Genomic DNA, 17,678 nt, shown 5'->3' with positions numbered 1-17,678 from the left:
ATTCTTTCTCTCCTACTGATGCCGCTCACCCGATGAGTACCTCCAGCAGTTTTTTTTTCCTTTTGCTCTGTAGGCCCATTCTAATCTTAATTTGCATTCACTACAAAGTGTAAATCCTCTGTTAAAGATAATTGTGGTAAACCACTGTTATGCTATGATTGGCTGCTGCCGGCTGGACACACCTCCCGAGACCAATCCTACCCATAGCCCTTTGCATGCTCCCCATTTCACTCTGCCTTGATCAGTCAATGATGTGGACGGCTGTTCCAGTCTCTAGTTAATTCAGTTTCACAACTTCAGTTGTTTGTGATTATTGATGGTGCATCAATAATCTTCCCTGATTTTGACTGGTTACATTTAAAAATAACTTTGAAACATTTTTATATCCTCCCATTGGTTTTACATCCTTGCCTACTGCCAATGTGAGCCATGAAACATTTGTTCTCATCCTTGTATCTCCTACGATCCAATTGAATAAGGATCCCAAATAGTCCTTGCTGGCTATCTCTCTATTATTATGTCAGTTGAATTTGCTCATTGAAAATAGCCGAGAGATCAAACTACTAATTCTTGAGCAATTGAGAAATCTTTGTAAGTGATTTAAATGGGGATGTTTTAATATTCTTGCCAGAAAAGAACTAAAAGGAAGATGACCAACATGTAAACAAAATATCTAATGATTAAGAATTTTTAAAGCTGTTCTCTGAGGGTAGATGAAAACTGTATAAAGGATACAACGTGAAATGACTTGAACCCAGCTTTCAAAAAAGCCCTAAACTAGCAGCAATGTTCATCAATAATTATGTCCTCAACCTGTGAGTTTGAATTTAAGAGTTTCTCCATTTGTCTAATATTTTACCATGGGGTTTTAAAACAACATTAACACCACCATTGCTTTGTGAGGAAGTGGAAATGAGGTGTAAACAGGGTATGAGATGGCCATGTTGATTTATATGACTATAAATATTAATGGAATACATAACCAAATTAAATGGAAGAGGCTATTAAATTTACTGAAAAAAGAAGAAAATAGACAGAGCATTTGTGCAAGAAATGCATCTAATTGAAGTGGAACATAATAAATTAAAGAGAGACTGGGTGGGGCACATAGCGGCAGCATCATATAATTCAAAAGCTAAAGGCGTACCTATATTAATTAATAAAATGTACCAATCAAAATAAAAGAGGAAATAATACATCCAGCAGGGAGCTATGTAATTATAAAGTGTCAGATATCTTCAGAATTTTGGAATTTTTTCCAATATATATGCACCTAATGAAGAGGATCAAAAGTTTATGCAAGATATTATTTTGAAGATGGTAGATATGCAAGTGAATATAATGATAGGAGGGGATTTTAACCTTAATTTTGTTCCAATGTTGGATAAAACGGGACAAAAGACTAGCAAAAAGAATAAAGTGGCCAAATTTATGGTTAGATCAATGCAGGAAATGAAACTTATGGATATATGGAGGAGGCAGCACCCAAGGGAGAAGGAATACTCATATTATTTGAGTAGGCATAAAACATACTCAAGGATTTTTGGTGTTGGCCCATATTCAAGGGAGAGTTAGGTAAAATGAATATAAAGCTAGATTGATATCTAATCACTCACCCCTGTAATTAGCAATAGAACTGGAGGACATCCCACTAAGAACATATAGATGGAGGTTAAACTCCATGCCACTTAAAAGGCACGAATTTAGAGAGTTTATTGAACGCCAAATTAAAACGTACTTTGAAATAAATACGGAATCAGTGAAAGACAAATTTATATTATGGGATGCAATGAAAGCCTTCATCAGAGGGCAGATAATAAGTTATGTAACTAAGATGAAGAAGGAATACAATTGGGAAATAGAACAGCTGGAAAGGGAAATAGTAAGTACAGAAAAAGAACTAGCAACAAGGGATGATATAACAAAAAGAAGAGAATTGGTGGACAAAAAAATAAAATATGAAACATTACAAAGGTATAAGGAGGAGAAGAACATAATGAAAATAAAGAAAAAGTATTATGAACTAGGAGAAAAAACACACAAAATATTAGCCTGGCAACTTAAAACAACAAGCTAAAAGAACTGTATTGGCATCAAGGAAAAAGGACAAACAAATTACATATAATCCAATGGAGATTCATGAGAACTTTAAGGAATTTTATGAACAATTATACCAAACTGAGAATGAGGGGAAAGATGATAAAGTAGAAGAGTTTTTAACTAAAATTGAACTGCCAAAATTGCAAGAGGAACAAAACAAACTGATAAAACCATTTGAAATAGAGGAAGTACAGGATATATTAAAAAAGCTGCCAAGCAATAAAATGCCTGGAGAGGATGGATTCCCAATAGAAATCTATAAAACAAGATTATAAGATAATAGCAAATTTATTAGCAAACAGATTGGCCGACTTTGTACCAAAAATAGTAAAACAAGATCAAATTGGATTTATTAAGAAAAGACGAACAGCAGATAATGTCTGTAAATTTATTAATTTAATTCATACAATGCAAGAAAATAAGAAGCCAACAGTGGCTGTTGCTTTAGATGCAGAAAAAGCCTTTGACAGGGTAGAATGGAATTATTTATTAAAAGTATTACAGAGGTTCAATCTACCAGAAAAATATATTAATTGGATTAAAGCATTATATAATGGACCATTGCCAAAGGTAACAGTAAATGTATATATATCGAACCAATTTAAATTAAGTAGGTCAACTAGGCAGGGATGTCCATTATCTCCCTCACTGTTTGCTTTAGCAATAGAACCATTGGCAGAACTGATAAGAACAGAAAATAAAATAAAAGGGATAAAAATAAAGGAGTATAAAATCAGATTATTTGCAGATGACATCATAGTATACTTAACAGAACCAGAAATATCAATAAAAGAACTACATAAGAAATTGAAGGAGTATGGAGAAATATCGGGGTACAAGATCAACGTAAATAAAAGTGAAGTGATGCCAATGAGTAATGTGGATTATACAGAATTTAAAAAAGAATCATCATTTAAATGGCAAACACAAGCAATTCGATACCTAGGTATTAGGTTAGATAATAATTTAAGCCACTTGTACAAATTAAATTATCAGCCACTAATAAAGAAATTGCAGGAAGACTTAGAACATTGGAAAGAATTACCACTAACATTGATAGGGAGGGTAAATTGCATTAAAATGAATGTCTTCCCAAGGATACAGTACTTATTTCAATCGTTGCCAATTCCCTTAACAGAGAAATTCTTTAATGAACTGAAGAGAATAGTAAGGAAATTTCTATGGAAAGGTGGGAAACCAAGGATAGCATTAGATAAATTAACAGAGAGGTAGAACCAAGATGGTTTGCAGGTACCAAACTTTAAAAATTATTATAGAGCAGCACAATTAAGGTATTTATCAGATTTTTATCAGACAAAGGAAAATCCAGATTGGACTACGATAGAGCTATATAAAATAGGGGAAAAGGTACCGGAACATATACTTTAGAAGTGGGATAAAAAGCTGGTACGATATAAAAGCTCACCCGAATTGTATGTTTTACTCAATATATGGAAGAAGATTCACTTAGAAAGGAAAAAAACAAATTATCAAATACCAAAATTATTATTGATGCGAAATCAGCTAATCCCTTTTACAATAGATAACCATTCCTTTAGAGAATGGGAGAGAAAAGGAAATAAAAGAATAGAAAATTGTTTTTTGGGAAATAATTTATTAACATTTGAACAAATGAAGTACAAATATGGAATAACTCGGTACAATGTTTGCATACCATCAACTGAAAACCTACTTAAAGGACAAATTGGGAAGCAGACTGAGATTACCAGAAGGAAGCAGCTTTGAATATGTGATTACAGAAACAATGATAATTAAAAGATTTATAATGAACATGTACATCAAACTTCAAGAGAAGAAAAATGATGAAATAAGCTATAAACCCAAACAAAAGTGGGAAAAGTATTTAAACATAAAGATAAAAAAATGAAACATGCAAAAAGTTATGTTCTGGAACTATGAAGAATATAATAAACATAAGGTTACGCATGATACAATATAATTGGTTACACGGGTTATATATCACAGCCCAAAAGTTAAAAAAAAATGGGATCCACCATTATCAGACAGATGTTTTTGCTGTAAGAAGGAAATGGGAACAACGGTACATGCAATTTGGGCATGTGAGAAAGTGGAAAAGTTTTGGGAAATCAGGTATTAAATAATATCACAAAAAACAACATACAAAAAAATCCAGAGATCTTTCTTCTAAGTAATATAAGAAGTAAAGAATTAGGCCTCAAACTGGATGAAGTGCAAAAAAGATTTATTATGATAGCCTTAGCTGAGGCAAAAAAATGTATAACGTCAACTTGGAAATCAGAAGAGAGTCTGAGAGTACAGCAATGGTATATGGAAATGAATAAATATTTCCATTGGAAAAAATAACATACAATTTAAAAAATAAAGTCACATTATTTGAACAAATTTGGGAACCGTACATGGAACATATCAGAGAGGGCTTGCCTCGGACCTCCACCCCTAAAATGATAAGAAGACAAAACTACCTGATCCAATGTGTAAAAGTAGATGACACATTTTTCTGGTTTATTTTTCATTGTGTGATGACATTGTTTAATGGTTTTATTGTATTGTATATGTTGAATGTTTATTGGTTTTGGAGGGAGGGTGGGAAGGGGGGGAAGGTAGGGGGAAAAAAGGGGAGAAAATGCCACTGTGTATATTTAAGAGGGAAATATTTGTATGTATTTTGGTTCATATGGTTCACAGTGTGAAAAGTTTTTAAAAAATTTAAAAATGCACCACCATTGCTTTCATATTTCATCATGTCTTACAGGTAATAGGGTCAGATTTTTAAACCTTTTGCAAGACAATGTAAATGAACAATGTACATTAATGTGGTAATTTATGTGCCTGGTGTTCATTAATTTTCTGAAGTGTTCTCACTATAGGAAATACATTAATCAATGGTTCATGCACCAAGATCCCAAAATGAGCAATGTTCTCATGTATAGGCCAAAAAGCCAAGGATATTTTCTCACATTTTGTTGAAATAGTGCCAAAAAATCTTTCATCCAAGATTTAGATCCTGCAAAACTACCAGCGCCTCACTGGAACATAAGCTCAGATCTTGCATTCTAGTTTTTGAAGTGGGATTTGAACCAGCAATTTTCCAAATTGGAAAGAGCCGTATCACACGGTCAAGACTTACATTGCACAAGGGGCAGACTCTGGATTTTCCACTGCACATTTGCCTTGAAATGGCTGCCGACTCCTGCAAGTTGCCAGATCCTCTCCTGGGAATGGAGAGAAGCAGAATGGGGTTCCTCAGAAGACAAGGGTCTCTGTAGACTCAGAGAAGAAATTGTATTACACCTTAGGCTGCACGTGCTTGACTCTAAGATCCTGCCTTAATAATCATTGGAAAACTTGCCGAACTTGACAACCTATGCTCCTAAATTTCTAATTTGATCCCCTAAGGCCCACTAAAAACTTATGCAGAGAGAAAATTACTATCTACTAAAAGCAGATGAGTGTTGTATTACCTCTGCAAGCAGTATGTCCATGCCATTGAAATTATTTGTTTTCTAACTGAAAGTTGAGGCCAATTATTGTTCAACACATTTTTTTCAGGATATTAAGCTTTACCAGGACTATAAAGTCATAATTGAAAGATGTCACAGTGATTCATAAAGGTCAAGGGTCACCAGGAATATCCTGGTGTTCAGCAAAGTTGTACACCTTCATAGGTAAGGAAGTGAAGATTAAGCAAGGGTACTCTGCAGAACTGATAGAGCTAAATTACTTTAAGGTCGGTTTTTTTTGGTAAGGGAAATACTCATCTAGCCAACATGTACTGAACATTATTAATATTTATTTGCAGACACCGTGACTGAAGTAAAACATGATGCTGGAGAAATGCAGCAGGTCAAACAATGTACTTTATATCGCAAAGATAAAGATACATAAACCACCTTTCAGGCTTGAGCCCTTCATCAAGGTATGAGCAAAATGTAGATAGGCACCTGAACAGAATGGTGGGGGGGGGGAGGGAGAGGGGCAGGAGGAGAGCACAGTCCCACAGGCAGGAGGTAATAGGCGGATAAGGGAGGGAAGGCACAGCAGCAAACAAGGGAGAGGGTTGGCTCTGTGAAAGGAGAGGGAAGGGGATGGAGAGCCGGAGGAAAGAAGAGAGGGAGAATGGGGAGTGGGCTATGTAGTATTATTTAGTAACATTTAGTGCCTCTTTCTGGCGTTGCTTTGAATGCATTCATTTATAAAAGTATTTTACATTAAAGCACTCAGAAGAGTTCACAATCTAGCATACAAGAGCAGGAAAATCATGGTTATGTCATAATCTTCCTCCAGTGATGCATCTCCTAAATGTGTAGCTTTATGAATCCTCACCCTGTGCTCCTCTTCCCTGGAGTTTCCTGACCATGGGAACACTGCCTTATCATCGCCATTCGTGCTTTCACAGGCCCCAAAGTTCTTCTCATCCATACTCTTTTATTCTCTGCCAATAAAGTGATCGAAGACCTATTTCTGAAGCATTGACTTTTATTTCAATTGAGACCCTGGAGAACACCTTGAGTGTTGCTCTTTTCAGTTCACACCAGAGCACTTTATTGCTCATTAAATTTTCAGATATGACTAATTGAAAGAAATTTATTTTCTATTTTCCTGCTTATGATGATGAGTCCTTGACCTGGAAGCCTGATTCTTTCTCAGTCCAAAGTTTCCACCTAACTTGATGAGTGTTTCTATTATTGACCAATTACATTTTGAACTCCCGAGAGTTCAACGTGTTAAAATATCTCACAATTGCTGGGATGGAGTTTGGTTTGAAGACTTACATCATGGTGGCCTTTTGAAAGCTGCATGAAATCTATGATCAAAACAAGTCATTGAATGATGTGCTGTGCTCGGAATACAAATTGCTGGTCGAACCTTCTCTGCTCTGCCGCTCTAATTGATATATTTAATTTTAACTCGAGTCATCGTCACAGTACGACAGATGATGGAGATTATTGAACTTTGCATGAAATCATACAATCAGGACTTTGCTGTTTCCACTTCTCCTTGGTTATTCCTCTAAGGTTAAATGTTTGTTTCCTATATTAGCCCTGGTTATTTTCTTAACCCCATTGCCATCTCTATAATCAAGTTCTGTGGTCAACATTGCACTCAAAGGGTGGTGGATGACTTTTATGTTTTGTACATACAGCAATAACTTTTAATATAATTCCAGCAGGTGAGCAGGGAAGTCCCAAAGCAGTTCATTAGAAAAGTATCTGACAATAATGATGGCCATCACCCCACATCTGGTCATTGTACTTGTAGGCTGCAGGCATACAGATCCTTTTGTAAAAGGAAAAGACTTTACAAGTTGAAGTCCATGGCAATGACTGTGAAGGCATCAGGATACCCAATATGATGTTTGTTTATCATAATTATGTAGAGTGTATTTTCCATAACATTAAATGCAACAATATTGTGGGGAACCTCTGGCCATGCCCATGCATTCATAATTTGAGTGCCAACAAAAAAAGTCTGTTGAGCATTTCTTCAAAAATAAGCTAAAAATGTAAATAATTCCAGTTTGCGTCGCTGATACGGAAATCTGATCATTAGGGTTGTTGAAAGTGTGTTTTTATTTCAGTTTTTGGAGTTTAGTCATACTGAGTGCAATTATTAGTCAAGCTTTGTAAGATGAGTAACCTCCAATTTTCAGAGCGGATATCAAATCAAGTGTGACGCCCATGGTGAAAAAGTTTGCTTTTCAAGGTATCTTGTCCTCCTGAGAATAAGCATATAAACGTTAAAGTTGGATTTTGTGGTTTGATCTTTGTTTCTTCACCATGACAGCAGGGTTAAAATATCAGAATCATCTGACTCGTAAAGTATCATTTTTACCAATAAGTCTCATTAAGTTCATGGGGGATGGAAAAGTTGTCTATCCTTCATGGTCACAGGGGATGGGAAAGTTGTCTATCCTTCATGGTCATGGGGGATGGGAAGGTTGTTCATCCTTCATGGTCATGGGGGATGGGAAGGTTGTCCATCCTTCATGGTCACGGAGGATGGGAAGGTTATCCATCCTTCATGGTCATGGGGGATGGGAAAGTTGTCTATCCTTCATGGTCACAGGGAATGGGATGGTTGTTCATCCTTCATGGTCATGGGATGGGAAGGTTGTCTATCTTTCATGGTCATGGGGGATGGGAAGGTTGTCTATCCTTCATGTGTACAGGGGATGGGAAGGTTGTCCATCCTTCATGGTCACAGGGAATGGGAAAGTTGTCTATCCTTCAACATAGTGTCATTTTGCAACATTGAATGAACTTGGAAAGAAAGCATTTGCAAAAATAATGCAGAGTTTTTGACTAGCAAGGTTTAAACCAGGCATTCTCAATGCTTTTTCCCCGCTATGGCCCCTCTAGGATTCTCCTCAAAGTTTATGGGCCCCCTTCACTGTGAAGCAGTCAGCTTTTGGTTTCTTCTGTACTTCTCTCCCACCAACTACATGAAAAAATATATTTATGTTATGTGAGGATTTTACTTAAAGGTGCTGTGGCCCTACATAGGGGGATGGGGGGGGGGTGGGTGGGTGGGTGGGATGTGTGATGGGCCCCATTGAGAATAGCTGGTTTAAAACATTTGAAAAAAAACTATTACCAGAAGGCTCAGTGTGTTTTCTGAAATACCCCAGTGGCATAGCTTTCAAACTTTGACCATTGAAATACAAAATTCACAGAGTGGCACATCTGCATTTTAAAAGCAGAACTCTCCCCAGCTCTGATTTTTTTTCTTTCAAACTTCCATAATTTGCACATTTTGAATTAATATGCATTTGCCTTCTGCACTAAAATCAACAACCTCCTTAGCTTTGATTGACATGGTTTTCTTTTTCAGTTTCTACTACCTCACTCCCCGATCTCCCTCTCTTCTCCATCCTTCTGTCTTCTTTCCTCCATCTGTCCACTCCCTTCCCTCTCCATTCACAGCCATTCCCCTTCCACCAGTTTCCTGGTATACCCTCAGAGTAGGCGTCAGAAGAGATCTAATCAGGGGCATTAGGATAAACATTAGGGAGGTGCTGTTTGAGAGCTCACTCAGCGGGGGTGGGGGTCCTGCAATTGTAAATTAAAACTGTGGTCTTCTAATCAACAAGGTTTTCCATCACGGGCAAGTGTCCATCAGGGTAGTACGGAATGTGGCTTTCAATTTAATCCATGTTCGGTTAATTCTTTTAACATTGTCTCTGGTGAGTTTCACAAGAGAATGGTTCCCTGTGGGATCTGTTTGGTTCGAGTAGATCCCAGTAACGATTGCTGGATTTGTTCCCATACGTACAAACATCCCCAGGCTTTCTCCATCCACCCTTACCCAAATGTGCTGTCTGCTGCTGAGATCAGTCTCATTTGTCTTTCTTTTGGTCCTGTTGACAGCCTTTGTGAATACATTTGGGTGAGGAGTGTTAGTCACTCGGGCATCTAGGGTCTCACAGGCAAACCCATTCCTATCCCACTCGGGACAATGCATGCTCTCGCAGCTGTGGAGCCTCTGAGCGGACTTTTTCCACACTCTGCAACTCCCTAGTGAAGCTAGTATGCTAGTGCTGCAGGTGGGTCAGGGGGAACAATAACTCATTTGGGGGGAATTGCCCACAAATACCCCAACCCCCCCACAGCCGAGCCTGTTTTCCCTCCCTCCCTTAACCACCTTTTACCTCCTGTTTGTGGGACAGTGCTCCTACCCCCCACCCTTTTGTTCAGGCTCCAGCCTACATTTTGCTCAGATCTTGATGAAGGGCTCAAGCCCAAAATGTTAGTTATGTATCTTTATCTTTGCAACATAAAGTTCACTGTTTGACCTGAAGAATTCCCCCAGCATCGTGTTTATACTTCCCATTAAGTTTATTGGCTTCATTAATACAGTTTGTAAATATGTCCTTAAACACTTGGAATATTTTCAATAAAAATATAAAATCATTTACTGATCGTGCCACATGTCACAAATGAATGGAAGACTTTGACTTAATGTACATTGTTAATTTTATGGAGGGTTAAAAACAACTGGTACATTCCAGTCCGTTGTACTCTGCTTAATTCAGATGTCATCTAAAGCAGAATTTGATTTCTGTTCATTACCACACTTTTGGGCTCTTCATTCTTGTCAATGGATCCAATTATATTTAAATTTATTCACATCTGTGTCATTCATTTATCGTGTGCAAGTTCAACATTCGACCAAAGAATCATTTTACACAGCATCAGTAATATTTCTTCTATGCTTCTCATACAGAAAACATGTTTAAGAAAAATCATTTATGGACTGGAGAATTGTAGTCCTGAGGACATACGAGCCAAAGAAGGCCACCTGGTTCTTCAAGGATCCCCTTTCAAATGGCAGAGCTATCGCAAGCTTCATCTCCTCATCTGTACCAGATCTCAAGAGCACGCAGTTCCTCAACCTTTTAATAACCTATTTCCTTTTGGGTTGTGTTTTCTACCGTAGACCACAGGTGATTGAGAAATTTTGTTAAGATGTTGTTAAATAAGAAAATATTTCACATTTTGTTGATGGATCATTTTTGAGGACAAGGGCAGCAAATGATTGAGAAGACCTTTTCTGCTCAGCTCCCCTCTCAACCTTATTTGGAAGGAAAATGTTCCCCCTCAATCTTAGAACTGTAAGACTATGTTCACCAGACAAGGAACAAGAGTGAAAAGGGTTGTTTACCACCACCTTACCAAGGACCACAAGGAAAAGGCAGTACCTGATGATCTTGTCACTGATGCCCATCTGCTGTAGAAGCACAAGAGAAACAAATTTTTATGGGGGCAAGAAGAAAAAAAGTTCAGAAATATTTTCAGTGGAAATGAAAATCTTGTCAGTTTTACATCAAGCCAGTAGTTCACCTAGTTACATCACTGCCCAAGCAACAATGGTAAAAAGTCACCCATTGGACATTGTTAAAGCAATGAAATGACTCATAAAATAGTCCATAACTATTTAAGGAAGTAACAAAATGTAAAATCCCTAACCACACAAAATTGGTTCAACACTGATTTACAAGAAAACGACAACAAACAAGGAATAAATGAGCTTTCAGTATACCTCAGCATATTTCCCAATTTTCACACATGGATGAAAGTGAGAAAGCTGATGGTAAAGTGTGAATCCAATTGTATCTGCTGCCTTGGCCCTTGTAGGCATTAATGGGGTAGAGCTACCATTTCACAGAAAGGCCCTCCTGCCCCAGTGCTTCTCCTTCTAGCGGAGCATCAGGAGCTCCCTCCCACAAGGAGCCCAACTTCTCACACTCCAACATCATGTTTCTGGATGTTTGTCTCAGTACAGGTAGTCAGCCCCATTCACAGAAATATTTTGACTCTAGATGGCAAAACTTTCACTTCCATACGCATTAACTCTCAAAAACATCAATTTTGGGAATGCCTTTACCATCAAGTGGTATAATATGCATGATATACTTTAATTTTCCTCTGTTGTAAGGAAAATAAAGAGTCACCATGAGCCTTTCCCAGGGCGCTTAATAGGAGAAAGAAAAGCAAAAGAGAGTCTCTTCAGAAACACTGAGTGTCCGTGAATTCACCTCCACTGCTGCCGCAGCCTCTGCAGCTGTACAGACTCCAGTTCAAACCACCGGCAACTTGAGCTCCAGATCCAAACTTCCAATATGATCAGGAAGTCTTCAGTGCCCACAGCCCTTCAAGAGCCCTTCTTGCCCTCAGCAGCCTCTTGGATCCTAGTTCCAAATCCTGGGTCCCATGAGCCTGTCTCCATCTTCTTGCAGACTAGTGTGTGTCCTTTGACCACAAGTCGCCTCCAGCCTATGTGGGGGTCCTTCAGCCACTGAGCTCCACATTTGGCCCATTGCTATGGTCAACATCCTGTTTGGTCACTTGACCCTGTCAAAATATTTCTAATTAAAAAATGACTATTTCTCTATAGTTAAAGCATAAAATCTAACTTGCACTAAAAATAATTAAGGAAACATTAAAACTAACAACTAAAATCTCCAATGATCTTTGTTCTGGCAGGAAATAAATGCTGTGTTTTATATGGGCCTGTTGTTCTTGTATCAAGTTTAGGGTCAACAAGAACAATTTCCAGTACAAGAGTGGAGGAATTTAAATCAGTTTTGGACTCCATAAGTGGCACAAAATAGAAGGAACCAGCAGATAAGAAGATACAGACTTAAGTCCATACGAAGGCAGGAAACAAAGGCTTCAGCAGAGAAATAAAGATGTTCTGGAAGTAGTGCTATCTTTGGAGCAGATCTAGTCCATTATGTACTTGATCTGATCTGTTTAATAGAAGTATCTAAATTGCTGTTGTATAAAACAAAGCAATTCCACAACCTCCTTTGAAGTGGAAACATCTGGAATAATGTGACTTGGTTTCATTATTAAAGACTTTGTCTTTAACAATAAAACCAAGAATGGACGAAGAATGTTTGTGAAGTCGTGGAGCAGCTTGCAAAGAGGGTCATTCAAACCCGTTACCTATGCTGTCTCTTTTGAGAGCAATCTGATTAGTTCCATTCTCCTGCTCTTTCTTTAAACGTACAAACTTTATTCAAACTACAACATTACAAACACAAAACACACATACAACTCCAACTAAAACCGAAAAGCAACATAACCTGTGGCAACAAAACAGTGACAAGTGTTACATCTCCAAATCACGAACTCTTATCTATTATACAGGGTTTGTCGATGTGGTAGTAACGACACAATTTGCGAGGAGAGGTTATAGCAATAACTATTTACAGGTCAGTGGGAGCTCTGTACATGGTGGCTGCACCACACCTGTACACGTTGAACTTCAGCCCGCCCACCCTGAGCTCGCACAGAAGGCTACGGTGAATGAAACATGATGGCAGTGGGTGCCGAGTGACTGGTCTACATTCAGTGTTACATCTCAAATTAAGACTCAATTTTTGTCATCAATCACATACACAATCCCCTAGAGGGGCCACTGTTCCCTGAACTTGGCCACCGACCCCTGAGACTCCACATGTCCCCGCTCCAACACCAATTCTTTTGCTCTTTGTGCACATACATATAATTTCTTCTTCAGATATCTATCCAATTGAATTTTTAAAGATGACCATTAAGCCAATTTCCACTCAACAGTTTATTCCCAATCCCAGCAATATAGGTACCCTGTAATTTTGTCATTCATCTTAAATCTGTGCCTTCTTGTTAAAGGACCTCAATCACTAGAAACTATTTACCAGGTATGTGCTCTGGTTAAATCTTTCATTGAAATCTCTGAGTTTCCATGCTGTAAAAAGAACAATCCTCTATGGCCACTCCAGTCTATCCTCCTAAAAGCAATCTTTCATTACTCAAGTCAAGTCAAATCAAATCAAGTTTATTGTCAGCTGATTGTATAAGTACAACCTGACGAAAGAGTGTTCTCCGGTTCTCGGTGCAAAACATGCAGACACACAACCAGACATAACGCACATACAGTCAATAAATACATATGCAGGACAAGTATTTAATCTATAAACCTAAATCATTAAATATTGTTTTGTGCAAATGAGAATCTCAGTTGGTTAGTGTGAGCTGTTCCTTTGGTCGTTCAGCATTCTCACTGCCCGTGGGAAGAAGCTGTTTCTCAGCCTGGTGGAGCTGGCTCTGATCCTCCTGTATCTCCTTCCCCGACGGGAGCAGCTGAAAGATGCTGTGTGCAGGGTGAAAGGGGTCCTTAATGATTTCATGCACCATCTTCAGACAACAATCCCGGTGGATCATGTCACTGGGGGAAGGAGGGTGAGAAAGTGATTTTCTGTGCCACACTCTGTGGATTGATCTCCGATCCACATACTGGAAAGCTTCCAGCTCATCGTTCCTGTACCTTCTTTGAATTCTTCACATTCTATCTAAAGTTTGATTGAAATGAGCTCGGTGCTCCAACTGTGGACAAATTAGTGCTTTGTATAGCTTTATATCTGAGGATTTTTGTTGGCCATCAAGTTTTAATACTTGGAGTATAGGTTCCAAAATGTGCATTTTCAGTATTTTGATGCATTCACTGTGGTTTGGTGTTCCAATGGAATTCTTGACATGCCTGCCCAGTAGGTGAGTCAGCGATGTTAGATCATAAAATGAACGCTTTCACTAACATCATATCTAGCTTATTGAATAAGCCTGCTGACAGAGTTAGTGAGAAACAGTTTCACGTAGTATTCTTCTTTGGCTTGGCTTCGCGGACGAAGATTTATGGAGGGGGTAAAAAGTCCACGTCAGCTGCAGGCTCGTTTGTGGCTGACAAGTCCGATGCGGGACAGGCAGACACGATTGCAGCGGTTGCAAGGGAAAATTGGTTGGTTGGGGTTGGGTGTTGGGTTTTTCCTCCTTTGCCTTTTGTCAGTGAGGTGGGCTCTGCGGTCTTCTTCAAAGGAGGTTGCTGCCCACCAAACTGTGAGGCGCCAAGATGCACGGTTTGAGGCGTTATCAGCCCACTGGCGGTGGTCAATGTGGCAGGCACCAAGAGATTTCTTTAGGCAGTCCTTGTACCTTTTCTTTGGTGCACCTCTGTCACGGTGGCCAGTGGAGAGCTCGCCATATAATACGATCTTGGGAAGGCGATGGTCCTCCATTCTGGAGACGTGACCCATCCAGCGCAGCTGGATCTTCATAAGCGTGGACTCGATGCTGTCGACCTCTGCCATCTCGAGTACTTCGACGTTAGGGGTGTAAGCGCTCCAATGGATGTTGAGGATGGAGCGGAGACAACGCTGGTGGAAGCGTTCTAGGAGCCGTAGGTGGTGCCGGTAGAGGACCCATGATTCGGAGCCGAACAAGAGTGTGGGTATGACAACGGCTCTGTATACGCTTATCTTTGTGAGGTTTTTCAGTTGGTTGTTTTTCCAGACTCTTTTGTGTAGTCTTCCAAAGGCGCTATTTGCCTTGGCGAGTCTGTTGTCTATCTCATTGTCGATCCTTGCATCTGATGAAATGGTGCAGCCGAGATAGGTAAACTGGTTGACCGTTTTGAGTTTTGTGTGCCCGATGGAGATGTGGGGGGGCTGGTAGTCATGGTGGGGAGCTGGCTGATGGAGGACCTCAGTTTTCTTCAGGCTGACTTCCAGGCCAAACATTTTGGCAGTTTCCGCAAAGCAGGACGTCAAGCGCTGAAGAGCTGGCTCTGAATGGGCAACTAAAGCGGCATCATCTGCAAAGAGTAGTTCACGGACAAGTTTCTCTTGTGTCTTGTTGTGAGCTTGCTGGCGCCTCAGATTGAAGAGACTGCCATCCGTGCGGTACCGGATGTAAACAGCGTCTTCATTGTTGGGGTCTTTCATGGCTTGGTTCAGCATCATGCTGAAGAAGATTGAAAAGAGGGTTGGTGCCAGAACACAGCCTTGCTTCACGCCATTGTTAATGGAGAAGGGTTCAGAGAGCTCATTGCTGTATCTGACCCGACCTTGTTGGTTTTCGTGCAGTTGGATAATCATGTTGAGGAATTTTGGGGGACATCCGATGCGCTCTAGTATTTGCCAAAGCCCTTTCCTGCTCACGGTGTCGAAGGCTTTGGTGAGGTCAACAAAGGTGATGTAGAGTCCTTTGTTTTGTTCTCTGCACTTTTCTTGGAGCTGTCTGAGGGCAAAGACCATGTCAGTGGTTCTTCTGTTTGCGCGAAAGCCGCACTGTGATTCTGGGAGAATATTCTCGGCGACACTAGGTATTATTCTATTTAGTAGAATCCTAGCGAAGATTTTGCCTGCAATGGAGAGCAACGTGATTCCCCTGTAGTTTGAGCAGTCTGATTTCTCGCCTTTGTTTTTGTACAGGGTGATGATGGTGGCATCACGAAGATCCTGAGGCAGTTTACCTTGGTCCCAACAAAGCTTGAAAAACTCATGCAGTTTGGCATGCAGAGTTTTGCCGCCAGCCTTCCAGACTTCTGGGGGGATTCCATCCATACCTGCTGCTTTGCCACTTTTCAGTTGTTCGATTGCCTTATATGTCTCATCCAGGGTGGGAACCTCATCCAGCTCTAGCCTTAGGGGCTGTTGAGGGAGCTGGAGCAGGGCGGAATCTTGGACTGAGCGGTTGGCACTGAAAAGAGATTGGAAGTGTTCTGACCATCGGTTGAGGATGGAGATCTTGTCGCTGAGGAGGACTTTGCCGTCTGAGCTGCGCAGCGGGCTTTGGACTTGGGGTGAGGGGCCGTACACAGCCTTTAGAGCCTCGTAGAAACCCCTGAAGTCGCCAATGTCCGCGCTGAGCTGTGTTCGTTTGGCGAGGCTAGTCCACCACTCATTTTGGATCTCCCGGAGTTTGCGCTGAAGATGGCTGCATCCGCGACGGAAGGCTTGTTTCTTCTCTGGACAGGACGGCTTTGTAAGGTGAGCCTGGTGGGCAGCTCGCTTCTTTGCCAGCAGCTCCTGGATTTCCTGGCTGTTTTCGTCAAACCAGTCCTTGTTTTTCCTGGAGGAGAAGCCCAGTACCTCTTCAGTGGATTGCAGTATGGTAGTCTTCAACTGATCCCAGAGGGTTTCAGGGGACGGGTCCGTGAGGCGGGTTGCAACGTCGAGCTTTGCTTTGAGGTTTGCCTGGAAGTTTCCTCTCGCTTCGTCTGACTGCAGTTTTCCAACATTGAACCTCTTTCTGGGGGCTTTATTGTTCCTGGGCTTTGGCTTGAAGTGAAGGTTGAGCTTGCAGCGAACCAGCCGGTGGTCAGTGTGGCATTCCGCGCTAGGCATGACCCTGGTGTGGAGCACATCTTGTTTGTCACTTTCTCGCACCAGGATGTAGTCCAGGAGGTGCCAGTGTTTGGATCGGGGATGCATCCAGGTGGTCTTAAGGCTGTCCCTCTGCTGAAAAAGGGTGTTTGTAATGACAAGTCGCTGTTCTGCGCAGAGCTCCAACAGGAGGCGCCCATTGTCGTTGCACTTGCCGACGCCATGCTTGCCCAGGATTCCTGGCCAGGTTTCTGAGTCTTTGCCGACACGAGCGTTGAAGTCGCCCAGGATGACAACCTTGTCGGCTGTAGGGGTACGTTGGATGAGGTTGCGCATGTTGGTGTAGAACTTGTTCTTTTCTGCTGGTTCCGCCTGGAGGGTTGGAGCATAGACACTGATGAGGGTGATGTGACGCTTGTTTTGAAGTGGGAGTCGCATGGACATGATTCGGTCCGAGAGGCCTGTCGGAAGGTTTTCGAGTTTGGAGGCAATGAAGCTCTTGACCATGAAGCCTACACCAGATAGGCGTCGTTCATCCGAAGGCTTGCCAGACCAGTAGAGTGTGTAGCCCGCGCCGCGTTCTTGGAGGCTGCCTACATCTGCCAGGCGGACTTCACTGAGAGCGGCTATGTCGATGTCAAGTCTGAGGAGTTCATGTGCAATGAGGGCAGACCGACGTTCAGGTCGGTGGCTGTCAGCCTTGTCTAGCATGGTTCTGATGTTCCAGCATGCTAGCTTGAGTTTGTGAGCATCTTTTGAGGGGGAGGACGTGGAGGGGGAGGACGTGGAGGGGGAGGACGTGGACCTGTCCTCGGGCCTGCGCAAAGGAGCTTTTAGGTGGAGTGCAGTGCGCGCAGTACTGGCCCCACCCTTTACACCCATGGTTCGTGTGCCGTGGCCGAGCAAGCTGGGACGTGGCAGCGAGGTCCTT

The 17,678-nt window shown here is 41.0% G+C and overlaps 1 long non-coding RNA gene across 5 annotated transcripts in view; it reads left to right on the top strand.

The window, feature by feature from the left end:
* The window catches only part of LOC138745067 (uncharacterized), a 40,380-nt gene extending 28,075 nt beyond the window's left edge, over window positions 1-12,305 (top strand). The window contains exons 1-4 of one of the 5 annotated variants that reach the window (XR_011345990.1): window positions 5,710-5,768; window positions 5,903-6,019; window positions 10,327-10,546; window positions 12,133-12,305. This is a non-coding gene — a long non-coding RNA (uncharacterized lncRNA). The other 4 variants (XR_011345989.1, XR_011345988.1, XR_011345992.1 and 1 more) reach the window with 4 other exon arrangements.
* Window positions 12,306-17,678: the final 5,373 nt, after the last annotated feature.

This window comes from Narcine bancroftii, chromosome 10 (genome assembly GCF_036971445.1).
Source record: "Narcine bancroftii isolate sNarBan1 chromosome 10, sNarBan1.hap1, whole genome shotgun sequence".
NCBI classification, from domain to species: Eukaryota; Metazoa; Chordata; class Chondrichthyes; order Torpediniformes; family Narcinidae; genus Narcine; species Narcine bancroftii.
This window is presented reverse-complemented; position numbering and strand designations above follow the sequence as displayed.